The sequence below is a fragment of the Grammomys surdaster genome, unplaced genomic scaffold (genome assembly GCF_004785775.1).
Source record: "Grammomys surdaster isolate TR1022 unplaced genomic scaffold, NIH_TR_1.0 191, whole genome shotgun sequence".
Lineage (NCBI taxonomy): Eukaryota > Metazoa > Chordata > Mammalia > Rodentia > Muridae > Grammomys > Grammomys surdaster.
Window position 1 is genome coordinate 14340241 of NW_021604636.1, and position 15619 is coordinate 14355859.

Genomic DNA, 15619 nt, shown 5'->3' on the forward strand with positions numbered 1-15619 from the left:
ACACACACACACACACACACACACACACACACACACACACACACACACTAAGGAGTAGAGGAGGAAAAGAAGGAGGGAAGGAAGAAAGGAAGAAAGAAAAAGAGGGAAGGAGGGAGGGAGGGAGGGAGGGAGGGAGGGAGGGAGGGAGGGAGAGACAAAGAGGGAGCTCTTGGCCCCATTCCAGCTTTCTCCAAGAACATTAAGCTCTGAAGCTGCTATGACTACTTAAATATACATTTAAAGAACACATTCATAAAAATTATTGTATTTTAAAAATAGACTTAAGTTTTTATTGCAATTTTAGGTTCATAGCAAAACTGGCTGGAAAGAACAGATTCCTCTCACATTTTCTGTCGTGTCTCCCTCCCCTAACCCTAGTTCCTATCCCTACCACAGTACATAACGTCCTCCACTATCCACTTCCCTGCCAGGGTGGTCCAGTTGTTACGACCAAGGAAGCAGTACGGGCACACTCTTACACCATCCCAAGTGCATTGTTTAAATTAGCCTCACTCTATTTTGGTTTTTGGCCAAAACATCACTGAGAGTTGTAGCTCACTACTTATCAAAGCAGAGAGAGCTTCCACATCAGGTTCCCAGGTTATGGACAAGATCATCTTAAGTACTTGTGAGCCAGCTGGGAGCCTAGCAAGGACAGACTTGGCGTGGAGGTGCCAGGTCATCCTCTCCTTCCTTGTCACTTCCTGTTACCATGTCTGCAGTGCTACAAGCAGACTGCACGGTCACCAGTTCCATAAGACAACATGCCCAAACAGATGATTCGATTTCACTGAGGCCAGATTCCTTTCTTCTACTGTTTCCAGAAAATAATTTCCATCTGTGAGCTACGAGGAAGTGCGTTGCTGAATGCTGCATGGCAAGTTCCTTCTCAAAAGCTGAGAAAAGTTGAGGCTGTGGAAGGAGGGTTTGGGAGACAACATCTGTTTCTGTTTGTCAGAGGGGAAAAGTCAGTGTGAAGATTGGATGGTGTCCTGCCCCCGAGCCACCTGGAGTCACTAGCATGGAGTCTGGTGCAATGGAGGCAGTCACATACTTCCTAAATTAAAATTTCTGTGCTAAAATAATTTATGAGCCAAAAGAATAAAAATAGCATTTTAAATATCAAGTTCCTCTAGGAGCTGTGTTAGGAAGAAGACAAATGATTCAGGTTGATGAGCACAAATGTCTACAGGGTGTTTACAAAACGATTCTGTAAAGTTAGCGTCTCTTCTTTTTATGCTGGGATTGGATGAGATCTCCTTTTTCTACGGTTTGATCTTTGACTGTTCCCATTGCTTACTTTGGAACTGACTCTCACATTTCCTGTATGAAAATGTGTGAAAAAAGAATCATGTTTAAAAATTGATTCAGAAGCTCTGACGTCATCTTTTGGAATCACTTTTCTAAAGTTTGATATATATTTGGGAGGAACCCCAAAACAAAAGAAATGCTCACTCGGCAAAAGTCCTCTTGGGATGTGTGGTGGAGACATAATTCAAAGGAGGTCATTATATTTGTAGAATTAAGTTCAGAAAAACAGGGAACAACCTGAACCTCTAGTATAGTGGAAAAGCTACCAAGTTTTTGAGAATGTTATTTTTGAAAATTAGAATTTTATTTGAATTGATTTTACAAAGTTCACTTAGTAGACATCTTCTTTGCCTCTGGCCACTCTGAAGAAGGCCACACTACGTGGATGATGGCAGTGCTCCTTCTTTTCTTCAGCAGCTCACGGACTGGTGTGGAGAATGAATAATCTTATTGATTGTCACCTCAGCATGAAAGCCTGTTGGTTTGTTCACTACTGTGTGCCCAGGGTCCAGAAAAGTTTCTGGTGCACAACAGATGTTCAATGTTGCATATAAAGATTGATGGATATTATATCATGTTGGAAAACGTTTCCAAATTATCAAATATTTGTGTGGCAAATAGACACTAGTATAGAAATCATTAGGTTCTCACCCAAGCCCTGCCGTGATTGCTATGATCTGCAGCAGTTCATCAAAGTGGCCACTGTTTTCTAATTCTGGATTAAAAGTTGGTGTATGTAGAACAATGTAGAAGTCCATGTAGTATTGATTTTCTGCATACATAAGAAGGATAAAATGAAAATCCAGGATTTCTTTAAGGCAGCTAAGTTTCAAAAAATTTCTTACAGTAATTGATTCTTAATAAGAGAAAGTGTTTATGTCATGGAATATGGGCTAAAAATGTTAAACTAATAGCATCCTGAGATGGATCACGTGCTTCATGCAACTGTGTCATTCCCAGCAGGTAGATTCCATGACCAGAAGAGTGACCACAAGTGGAACCAGAGTAGCCGGGATCCTATCTGATGTGATGAGGGGGTTAGAAAGACAACTGAGTCACAAAAAGGGTTTTCTAATAACTTACGCATATTATCAAATACCTTATAAAATGTGCATGAGCAGCCATTCGATGCTGATGTCGTGATGTAGGGTTTGGGTAAGCTCTAAGTATCGTTTTGCTGATTGGATACCCTTCTTTCTTTCTGGCATAAAATATGTTTATACTGTGTCTTCCACAGCTTCCATTGTAGGTGTCTTTAAATAGAGAACTGAAAGGTTCAGACTGAAAATCTGAATTGAGAATTGAATCACATTTGTCTTCCTTTGTATCTGTGACATTTGCAATGCTGTTGTGTAAAACCTCCTGATTCCCCACCAACTTATTTTAAGTTAGGGTTTCCTCTATTCAATATTTTTGAAGTAATAAATTCCCTTTATCAACTGATGGACAGAAGCTGCTGACTCCTGTGGTTTAATTAGGGAAAAGCTGGAAGAAGCTGAGGAGGCGGGTGACCCTGTAGGAGGACCATCAGTCTTAACAAATCTGGACTCCCAAGATCTCTCAGACACTGGTTCACCAAACAGGCAGCATACACCAGCTGATATGAGGCCCCCCCAGCACAGCAGAGGTTCTGGACTCAGTCAGAGAAGATGTATCTAACCCCCAAGAGACTGTAAGTCCCAGGGAGTGGGGAGGTCTGGTGGGGTGGAGGGTGGGGACATCCTCATAGAGACAGGGGTTGGGGGGTCCTCCTGGTATGGGATGTGGAAAATTCAGAGGGTGGACCGGGAAGGAGATAAAATCTGGACTGTAAAAAAGATTAAATAAAATTAAAAAATAAAGACATTTCTCCCCTAAAAAAAGAAAAAAAAGATATTTCTCCTCTTGTGTTTTATTAAGTCACATTGATTTGAAGTGACAGATACACTGGTCAAAAATGCCTTCCAGAGCAAATACAACTGACTCTTCGTCAGACTTCAACTCTGTGGGAGGGGGGAGAGATGTTGATTCCCACTGCAGAGTAGCCAATTAGCCACACATGGAAATGGTGTTACAGTTTTGTTAGGGTGTTGTCACGGCGGCCTGCAAAGCTGTGGTGTTAGTGATGATCTACATTGTGTGACAATGAGAAATGACATGTAAGGTTTCCCTGGGCAAGGAAGTACAGCTCATACTTTTAATATAGTATTAAACTATACTTTAAGAGAATATAAGATACAGCACTGAAGCTGGGTTGACAACACAGAGGGATTTGTTTCTTTGCATTGAGAGTAACAACACAGTGTAAGGCAAGAAGAACCTTCAGAAAGAAGACCCGGATCTATGACTTTGCTCTGTCCCTCCATCACTGGGTGCCCTGGGGCTTCAGTACTCTCTCTGCTCCCCTCAGAGGTCTGATGGTTGTACACTGGACCTAATTCAGACCCAGCCTACTAGAAACCAAGTAGCAGTGTTAGGTCCTTTGAAGAAAAGCCTCTGCTCTGTAAGGACTTCACACACTAGCCACTGATCTCATTGTGATAGCTGTCATCTGTGACTAAGAAAAAAGTCGGCCCAAAGGAATTGGGAGTAGCTTAGTGATTCTTTGGGGGAGGCTCACAGTATGGGATCAGAGGGTAAGCTGCCAGAATGAGTGTTCCCAGCCTGCATCAGAACCAGTCCTCAGCTGCAGTCAAGGCAGATGCAAATATTTGTATCACCCCAGGACTGGAAAGGCATTTTAACCTAACCCATGCTGATAGCATACCATATGCTCCTGCTACCAGTGTGCCAAAGACCTGCCTGTAGCATCCTACTGTCACCAAGAATCAGAACAAACAGGGAACTGACTTTATGTTCTTTCCTGTTATTACCCTGTCTATCCTGAATAAGTCCAGGCTAAATGACTGTCTTCTGTGGCAGCCTTGTTATCAGAAGTGCTAAGAGAGTAAGTTTCTGTCATTTTTAGCATTCATTGATAGCAAGCACTCCAGACACAAATGCACTAACCAGAGAAAGTCTGAGCAGTATCAAAGGTTTGGGAGGTAGAATGCAGCTATGTTAGAAACTGCCAGGAAGGGTCCTCCTAGAAAGCTGTGTGTCTATGCCACTAGGACGTGTCAAGGAAAGAGTCCAGAAACCCATCTTTGCTTTGGAAGGAGATAATCCATGGAATCTAAGTCTATCAGAAATTCTCTCATGATAGCTGGGAACTGCTGCTTTCTTCTTCTCAAGGTAAAGCAAAACATGGAAATGATTATGCAGGCCTTAACATAGTACCTTTGAGGGTGATGGATGAGTACTTTCATGTGTCTGCTGGAACAGACACAGGAATAGATGTATTCCTAATGGGATAATGGGGCAGTGCTGCAGTGCTCTCAGTCCCCAATTTGAGGAGGGAGGGATTGGGCAGCTGTGATTGACTTGACAAATCAAGGAGAGGGTGGTTTGAAGGGATCCAAACAGCTGCGCCAGTCTGGCAAGCCTCTCCCTGCATCCTTGAGGGCCTCGTCACACAATGGCTTGGCTCTATTCTTGCTATAGAGTCTCTGTCAGCATTCCAAGTATAGGTCCCAAGGATGCTGGATGCTGAAGTCAGGGCCAAGATTTTCTTGGCTGATGGCCTCTGAGTGCCCAGGGAGGCTGTCTCTAATCCTAATTCTGGAACAGGGTGTCGTGGGGAAGATTGCATTCACAGGTAATCAGCCAGCAGTTATTATACCCAAGGTGGCCTTTGGATTATGAGCCATTTATATATTTAGCAAATATTTATTGAACACCTACAGTGCTCAAAACACAGGGCCAGGTACCCTGATGGACACCGATATATACACATGTGTAAGAGAGTGTGGGGAGAGACACAAGTCACAGATCTGAGTGGACTCAGGAAGACTGAAAGAATGGACTAACATATGTGACACTGGCTGGGAGGGACTTTTAACTGGGCTCCTTTGTGGCTAACTTTGCCTCCTGTAGGTACATGGTGGAGTGAGTTTGGTGGTCAGAAGGATTTTAACGAAGTTGGGTTCTACTTTAATTGCTGTGTATCTGAGACTCAGACTCTCCCCTACAGAGAAGGGCTGTTTTTTCATGAGTCCTGCCAACTCTTTTATTGTAAAAGGAAGAAAGCTTCTCCTCAGCTTCTGAAAAAGACCAGCTGCACACTGGGACTGACCTGAAGTACAGGATTTGGGATGAGAAACAAGTCTTTCTTCAAAGACAAATCCTCAAGGAGAAACGTTGCAGGCTTTGATGAAGAAGGTCCAAGTGTTACCCGAGGCAGAGGATGAGTATAGGAGGTGCTGTCTGATGAAACGCTTAACTCGGGCATGCCGGTTTCAAGTGGAGGCTGACACTCTCCTGCTTGCTGTTCAGCACAAAGTGTGTGCATGTGCTGGAATCAGAAACCAGTCTATGAGGCTGGTGACTCTCCTCACCACTCTCCCATCTCATGAAAAGACAAGGCACAGAGTAGGCATTGCTTTAGATTTTTCTTCTGGTGATGTAGGAGAGCGGGTGCCAGCTGAGAATGTTCATCACCATGATGTGATGGGTGGGTGTGGGACTGCGTAAGAGTATCCTGGTTCATGGCTGCGCATGGGCCTAGAACCCCGAGACTCTACGTGAGAACCAGCAGGAGTTCGGCAAGACCCCAGAACCCAGAGCCCTGAAAAACAGTCTAGTCTCCATAAGATCCACATTGTTCAGTCATGTAGGCTATTACAGCCCCTCCCAAAGTGCACAGGTAGAGGGTGTGACTATAGGCCTCAGGCCCTAGGGATTTATATACTAATGAAGGCCAGAGGGCGGAGCAAATTAAGCATGCCTCCCCAGATCCTCCCCAGATCCTCCCCCTTTCTTCCTCCCTATATAACTCGGGACTGCCCTGAGTTTTACAGGGGGTACACCCAGATCCATTCACCATCCGCTATGACAATAAACCTTTTGGAACCAAGGACTTTCTCGTCTCATTGGGGCCTGCCATCACTGAAGCCCCCAGCTGCTGGAACCCTAGACCTCCTCCTGCTTGTGGGACCCGCTGGAGTGTGGAAACCCACCAGGACTCCACCACCGCAGGGGCCTCTAATTTTTCCCCACAGGTGGGGAGGCAACTTTCTCTTGAGAAGAGGAAGACAATGACTGTACAGCGAATCGGTGTTGCCATGGTCAGGAACTCCATGCCATATGGCCTTGTCACAACACCTTTGCTTCTCCTATAGACATCAACTTCCCCGAATGTGACAAATGGAGACAGGATAAGGAACAGCAAGCTACACCCCTCCTTCCTTTTCTAGTCAGCCTTACATCCTCTCTTTATCCTTGAGATAAAGAGACATCTTATGCAGTTTGCAACCCTAGTAGCTGGCCAGGCATGGCATATAGGAAGGGAAGTGAATGGAACACCCTTTCTGGGGCCCTCCCTGCCTGAGGCAAGGCTTTAGGAATATTCAGTGGTATTGCTTTTTTCTCTGTGAAGAGCTGCATTCAGAATTCTTGAGTTTTTGATTATCACATATTAATGCCTTGGTGAGATCAAAGTTCGTGCAGAAGAAGCAAAAAGTACTTGCATGCTTTCTTCGAACTAGGTCCAGTTGTGGTTGATTAGGCTGAACACTCCCATGATCAGTCTGTTTTGGGCCATGCAAACCTATAGCTGAAGGACATGCTGGGAAGTGAGTTGCCCCTCCATCTTCTGTAATAGAATAGCAGTTTGGAGGAAAGAGGGCTGGCTACACTTATGCCTAAAACCTGTCAATCCTTTTGATTGTTGGAAATGGCTGTTTTTTTGTTTGTTTGTTTGTTTGTTTGTGTGTGTGTGTGTGTGTCAGCCAGGGAGATTTAAACTGAGGGTCTTATGGCAAGCTTTTGATTTCAGATGTAGGTTCTGTTGCCTCCTCCTGGTTTTGTGGCTCTTTCTGACTGTAAAGGTGAGGAGAGTCAGGGGAATACAGCATCCTTCTTCCTACAGTAAAGCAATGAGCAAATGAACTAAATCCAGTGACAGTCACAGAAGGAGAGAGTAGGAAGCAAGATCAGGATCATGGTTTTCAGGTTTGAAAAGCTGCAGTAACTCTGGACTGATTTAGGTCAGGCTTCTTGTGAAGAGTAAGCACATGGGAGACAGCTTCTGGGAGTCATGGTTTTTGTTTGTTTGTTTGTTTTTGTTTTTTGTTGCTGATTATAGACAAATGTGATCTTTACTCTTCTAGGAGGCATTTCCAAATTCAGAAATTAAAGATGGGAGGAGAAGCTGACAGTGCTTATTAGTCACTGTATGGAAATAACAAAACAAATACACACCAAAGCCATACATTTAGGAGATCAGTTGGAACCTGTGCTCATAAGAAGACAGTAACAATTCAAATACTTTTGCCAAAGGAGTGTAATCCAAAGCATACACAGTGCATGGTAAGGTTTTGAGAATTATGCCAGTAGGTAAAGCTGTCCCCAGTTGACTCATGAAGAATCCTTACTGGGAAAGTAAAAGGTTTGTGAATCCAGTTCTTCAGGAGAATGGATTCAGTTCTACCAATACTAATTTATGCTGCAGAAAATGCCTGCTTCTGGACTAGTGTGATTCATACAGTTCCCTGGACTGTGGGCCTGAGACCCAAAGCTTACACCTCACTTGGGGATTTGTAAAAGTATTGGTTCTTGGATACAATTACAGACCCACCGATTAGGAAATGCTAGGAGTGGCTTTAGATATCTGTCTTAACAAGTCCCTAGGTGTGTCCGAGGTACCTTAATGATGGAGAATCGCCTCTGTAGACTAATTTCCATCTGTTAGGAGAACCGAAAACACACCCCTCCTCCAAATCTGAAGCAATCAGCATCTCCCTGATTTGTGACTTGTCTCTAGGTGATCATTTCCAGAGAGACTGTCCTGCAGTGGTAAATTAAGAAGTTCACATTCTGCTTTTCAAATCAATCTGTCATCTAAGATGTAGTCCCTTCCTCCCAGGAGCCCGAGGTGAACCACTAATATTACATTTCTAAATCTGAGTTAATCTGTTTTATGGACAGGAGCCTCCTTCTGAAGCAACCAACCTTCCTTTATTTATTTTCACTACACGATGAGCTTACCAACACACACACACACACACACACACACACACACACACACACACACACGTATATGACTTTTCAAAGTTAAAAATAAGGATTTGCCATCAGTAATACAGAATGCAAATAACCAGCATCAGATAAGTACGTAATAGAGAAAACAGAAAACATATTTCTAGCAGGTTGATTTTTCTAGCTTAAACATTTTATAAGAGATGAATTCTATACCTAAACCAACCACACATTCAATAATATATATATATACACATATATATGTGTGTATATATATATATGAACTTTGTTTATCTATTTATACTAAAAGCTATCAAAATTAATGACCTGTTCCCCCCCCTCATAAAAAAGGTCTTAAAAATGAAATGTACCTTCCTTTAAATTAAGTCCAATTGGATTTTTTTTCCTGCCAGAGAATGTCTTAAATCTTCTCTGCTTCCTGACTATGTTATAATTCTGTCCCAGAGGATGGAAGCAGGTACCTGCTGAAGGAGAATTTGATAGTAGTGTAGCTTCCGTTAGAGAATAAGTGTTACCTGAGCGACAGCATGCACAGGAGGGCTTGGTTAACCTTTGGTTTAAAATATTTGACTTTTAGAAATGAAATTAATTTCCCATTTTATCATATGAATTTTTTTCTGGTGTAAGTTTATGCCTATACCCTGGTGTGGTGAGGTGTGGAGGTCATGTGGTTTAGTTAAAAAAGAAAAATAGGGTGGTAAGCTGTAAATGATGTTGATTCTTTGTGGTATATTATAATTTTACATTTATTTATGTATGTGTATGTATGTGCACCATGGCACGTGTGTGGAAAGGTAGGGATAATCTGCAGGAGTTGGTTCTCTTCTTCTTCCATATGGGTTCCAGGCCAGGGCTCAAATATAGCTCGTCAGGCTTGACCCATTGAGCCAGACCTGTGGTCTGTTTTAATAATGTATTTAAGTCTACCTGGATTACTTCCATGTGGCATAACCATAAACATGTCATTAAACTTGAAAACATAAAAAGGAGGGTTGGAGAGATAGAGTCAGTGGACATGCATGCTTTTGCAGTCATGAGAAACTGAATTCAGATTCTAGCATCCATGTAAAAACCCAGGCTTGGCTGCACAATTACTGTAACTCCAGTAGCAGTGTGGTGGTGGTAGTGGTGGTGGTGGTGGTGGTGGTGGTAGAATGAGGGGGAGGATGGAGCATTACTGGGACTTGGCTGGCTGCCAGTTTAATTCCAAGCTCAATGATAGACCCAGTCTCAAAGGAATAAAGTAGAGAATGATAGGACAGGACACCCAGTGTCCCATGACTTTCATGTGTATGCACACAAGTACAAGTACTTGCAGTTATGTGCACCCATATACATAGCACACATATACCACACATATATACACTCATACACATTATAAAAAGCCAATTACATAGAGAGTTTAGCAATGGTAACTATGATGGTGGGAGGAAAAGGAAGACTATGTGGTAAATGTGTAGGATGATCTAATTCATAGATCCAGTGCATAGCACCAGAGCTGAACTTAGTCTTGTACTATGCTGGGGAATTTTGCTATAAATAGATTTTCAGAGCTCTTCACAGATATGGGACACACACACACACACACACACACACACACACACACACACACAGAATAGTTCTGCTAGATGTTTGCTTGTTTTTTTTTTTACTATAATAACCTGTTATAAACTAGGTATACATTAAAACATTTAGTATGCACCTCCTCTAAAGCTCAAGTAACATTATGGAAGAGGGGGCAGAACAGTGTAAAGCCGAAGATAGAGAGGAGGAGAGCTGCAAAATGTCATCTTCTGGGCAAGACACAGTCATCCCAATCATGAACTCACAGCAACGGAGGACGCCTGCACTGGATCTGTAGGAGAATGGGTCTGTCAGCAATCAAGCATGGACAAAGGAGGGCAAAGGGGCCTTGCCCTTCACTGCTAAAATAAGTGGTATAAGTAGATTCAGGGCAAGGGGCAGCCATTGCCTTCAGTTGTATACCCAATGAATGCTATAAGGAATAGTTTTGATCTGATGGCCACACAGATGACTCTAGTGAAACTCAATGATTCACAAAACTAACCCAAAGGACATGAATCTAGTAAAAGGATTATAGGGACAGGGGATGGGCTTGATAGGGTTGGGAAGGAGATACAAATGTGTGGGAGAGAGTAATGAGAAAATAGTATCTACATGCATGAAGTTGTCAGCTAATCAATAAAAAATTAAAGCAGAGTTTAATGAAAACATATGACACACATAATAAAAGTTTAAACACTTCCACTTTTACTTCTTTATCAGCATCTGGGCTGCTATTAGTATTATCATGTTTAAAGAGTTTATGTCAAAGATTTTAGAAATATATGTAAAGAGAAGCAGACTGATGTTCAGGTGGGAGGTACCAGTAAGACCCTGGGTGCTCATTCTCTTTCCTTCTTTAGGTTTTTTAATTGTTAATCCTGCAACAATATAGCTTGAATCCTGTATAGCTGAAAAAAAATGGCTGAGAATTGAGTGAGAGTGATTGTTTTAGTTTTATGTTGGAGACCTGATAATTAAAAATAATATTTGAGGTAAAGAGGAAAGAGATACATTAAGTGGATACAATGGGTAGAGGTAAACTAAAGATATAGGTTTATAAACATTAGAGAAGACATAGGGAAGCGGGTCTGTTTGGGGTAATCAGTCCCACACGGGCATCTCCATTTTCCCCATCTGTTGGGCCAGATGTGCTACCTACATGAATTGTCTTTCTTCACCGATGTGCTTCCTTTTTATAGAGACCTTCTGTTGGTTAGTGATATAAGGCCTTAAATCTAAACATCAAATCATGAAGCTGTTAAAAACATTTATGCCATGGGACCCAGTTCCAGGCAGGTTAATTTTGAAGCCAAGACATAAAGGTACATCTGGTCTGTCTTCCCTTCACCATAAGAAAACAAATATACAGAAAAGAAAAGCTAACAATAGTGACGGACTTGAGCTCTTTAGACTTGTACGTAGAATGAAGGCCAAGTATGAAGATACACTAATTGGCTGACTGACAGAAGAGAGTGACATGTAGTGTTAACCCTATGTTATTCTTTGAACTGTCATGAATTATGCTCATAGTTCTTATTCCATCATCTCCTATAATTTGAGGATTAAAATAAAGCCTGCCCTCTTATCATCCTAGGGTTCAGTCAGTGTACCACAATTCTATATTTTCTCTTCTACAAAGCAAGATCAGCCTTTTGAATGAAAAACAAAGGTTGATGATAGACTTAAGGTTATCCAGTGGTTTTCAAACTACAACCTGCAGGGCTCCCTCAGGGACTGCAGTAGGCAAGTCATGAGTCAGGACCCAAAGATTGGGTCCTAACATTACCTTTTCTAGAACTTCTGTCTGTAATCTGACTCATAATTCACTGTTAAGTACAATTTTGTTTGGTCACAGTTTCCTGTTCCTGCACTAAAAATTAAAACATGAAGATCTTGATGGTTTTTTTGAAGATTTCATTTGTTTGTTTTACATGTGAACTGTGGGAACCCCTAGTCTTCCAACTGCATCACTTCTTTCTAGAGTATGTTTTTGGTGGCTAGGCATCTCATTCTTCTGCCCAAATAAGGTTTTCTTTAGTGGCCCTGCAAAATCTACTCATTTTGCTAACCTGGAACCTTTCTCCAAAGTAGTTCGGTTAAACTGCATTCTCCATATTTTTGATAAGAGGTCTAGGGCTCCACACACATCCGAGAGGGTGTGGAGGTCCCCTCATTCTTTAAGTTATCCATCTTAAGCCTTAACTCACTCTCTCTCTCTCTCTCTCTCTCTCTCTCTCTCTCTCTCTCTCTCTCTTTCCCTCCCTCCCTCCCTCCCTCCCTCTCTCCCTCCCTCCCTCCCTCCCTCCCTCTCTCTCTCTCTCTCTCTCTCTCTCTCACACGCACACGCACACGCACACACACAGAGGAATGCACACACACATAGTAAATATTCACTTCTTTAAGGTCTTTGAGACATTTTCCCTCTATCCAGTTTGTCTATTTGTAGCTCTAACCTCTTTGCATGACATGGGGACCACTTCACTTTTGATGACCTGCTGTCATGGGCCCAGGCAGGGACAGTGATGCTGTAATTCCTCAAGTGCTGACTCTGTGTCTACAACCCGGTGTTATCTATTTCCACATCTGAATTTTCTGTGTCAGAAAACACAACTTCTGCTCTCCCAGAGTTTATTGTGATGGTTACCTTCCGGCAGTGCCTCCTAATCCTGATGTTACCCTCAACTAGCTGCAGAGCTCTTGAAAAATGTCAAGGCCTAGTGTCCTACCTCTAAGACACTGGTTTAACTAGTAATACTATCTGGCATGATTGTTAATCTTCAGTATCAGCTTGACTAGATTTAGAACCATCAAGAAGACACACCTCTGGACAAGTCTGTGAAGGCATTTTCAGAGAGATTTAATGAAAGATAGAAGATCCACCCAGAATAAAAGGCAGCAAATAAGAAAGTCTGAAGGATACCCATATTCATCCCTGTCTGCTTCTTGATTATAGATGCAATGTAACCATCTGACTCATGTTTCTGCCTCTGTTTTCCCCACACTTATAAAAGTGTAAATCCCCTCAAATCATGAGTCTAAGTATTTCCTCCCTTAAGTTGCCTCTACCAGGTATTTATCCGAGCAATTAAAAAGTAACTAATACGGACAATTGTTGCTCAGTTAATTACAGTGGTGTCTAGTATTGAGGATTCCCACCTTGGGTAAAGTCTTTAAGTGATAAGTGCTCAAGTAATAGCAATGGATTCTCCCCACATTTCCGTAGATCACCAGGGATGTTGCCAGAGCTTCTGCCCATTTCTGATTCAGGCTAAGGTTTAAGAATCCCACCGGTCACCTCATCATTCCCATGGCTAGATGACACTTAAGGAGCCTCCTGAACTACCACACAGTCTCTGGGTCTATTGTTCTCACAGAGTCCCTAAGTCCTTGCAGCTGACTGCCACAGCACCTGGGCCTTGATGGAAACACTATGCTTGGATTCATCTGCTCACAAGACCCATAACTGACATGAAGACTTTACTGAAGATTCATGGAGGGGTGGAGGGAGGTATTTATAAAACACACACACACACACACACACACACACACACACACACACACACACAGAGAGAGAGAGAGAGAGAGAGAGAGAGAGAGAGAGAGAGAGAGAGAAAACAAATCCATAGTCATTTATTAGAAACTCTTTGTGTCTTTGCTGCCCTCGATTTACTCTGGTACCACTCAGTACTCAGTTTCTTTGCTTCTTATTACTGTAAATCGATTTCCACCTTCCTGTGCCAGTCTCCCATCTCCTCCAACCTGTTAACCCAAGAAGGCATTGGTTAAACAAAACCCACCCTTTACATGGTTTATCCTGTCAGAAAGCATTTATTGATCACACTCTTTCTTCCCCCAACCCCCACTAAACAACCCAAAACCAAGTGGGTTGTGACAGATTCTATTCTCATAGCTCTAGAGAATGTTAAATGTTACTGTGAAGATCATCTTGCTTCAACCTGATTCCCCACCCCACCCTCCACAAAAAAAAGAAAAAAATTTTTTTGTATGTTTGCTTTGCCTTCACAAATCTCCAAGCCATTTATTTGAATGCTTTTCTTTCACAGTTTCCTTCTTTGTAGACAATGGAATTTCTTGGGTTGGATGGGGGAGGGTTCCAGGCAGGCAAAACCTTTTTTCTCTTTTTCTTTTGTCAGCATCCTAAAGGATGAGTTTGGTCTCCTTCATTTCCAAGTGGGTGATAAGTGCAACATTGTACTTCAAATTTAATAAAGATGGAAAACTTTCTTCAAGGAAAGTTATCCTTCAAATGTCAATGGACAACTTGAAATTTGTGTTAGGCTCCTCTAGAAATAAGAACTGTTGGTGATTAAAGCAGCTTGGGAGTGATTTTTGAATACATCCAAAATAAGGAAGTTTTTACTTTACTTGACAAGGAAATAAAGACAGTGAATAGATTATTCAGTGGACTGCTGATGTGGCCTAACATCCCTCCTGGCAGGTGCACCGTGCTCAAATATACATGATAAAGCTTCAGATGTAAATAAGGTTAATGAATTTTAATATTCCTCTGGATCTTGTCTGCATGCCCCCATTTGCATAGTGCCTTATTTCCGCAAGTCCCTTTGTAAATATTGCAATGAAATAAACATAAGAGAAGAACACAAAGAAGTGCATACAATTAACTCAGCAGACAGCCCTCCATGAAGGCAGATTGGATCATATCACAGGATCACAGGCATCAGGGGTGGAAGAGTCCCATAAGCAGGCCAGCTGATCCTTCTTTATAGTGGGAATTATTTTTTAGGGGCTTTAAAATATTAGCTTGGTTTAAATCGATGTGCTTCAAGTGACAGAGTTCGTCTTCAAAAGGACATTTGCTGTGTCTCCATTTGAAGTACTGTGGTCTGGAGGATGTGTAACAGATGAAGAAGGGAGGACCCTACCAAACCCTCTGGGTACACACATACACTATGAACGGGGTAGCTCCTGGCTGGGTATCCTCACCAGGCCTTGAAGTTATTCTAGAAAGCATCATAGCACAAATAATGTCTAGAATGTATGTGTGTGTGTGTGTGTGTGTGTGTGTGTGTGTGTGTGTGTGTGACGTGGTGTTCTTTCAGAGGTGTTCACTTGGAATCATTAGGGTACCCCATGTGTCACATGTCAGTGGCTAGATACAGAGAGAACATTAAAACCATGTGGTACAGTTAATTTCAGTGGAATGTACACATGGAGGTTTTCATTTTTATTTATTTATTTATTTATTTATTTATTTATTTATTTATTTATTTATTTCCTATGTGCTTCTGTAAGATTGGCTTGTAGGCAAGTTGCTGGGGGCATTTCTTGATTTTGCGGTTGATGAGGAAGGGCTCAGTCCACTGTGGATGGTGTCACGCCTGGGCTGGTGGTCCTGGGTTATATAAAGAGCAAGCTGAGCAAGCCATGGAGAGCAAGCCATTAAGTGGCTTTCCTCTATGGCTTCTGCTTCAGTTTCTGTTCTATTTTCTCCTCATAAAGGACCACAATCTGTAAGATGCCTTTCTTTCTTGCTATTGATGATATTGCTTTTGTTATGGCATTTATCACTGCAATAGAGAGCAAACTAGGACAGCATGTAAGAGGGTAGACCACAATCTCTAAATACGGCCTTGAAACCAAGTCTCTTCGGTCAGCAGAGGGCGCTCCAATCAGGAAACTGGAA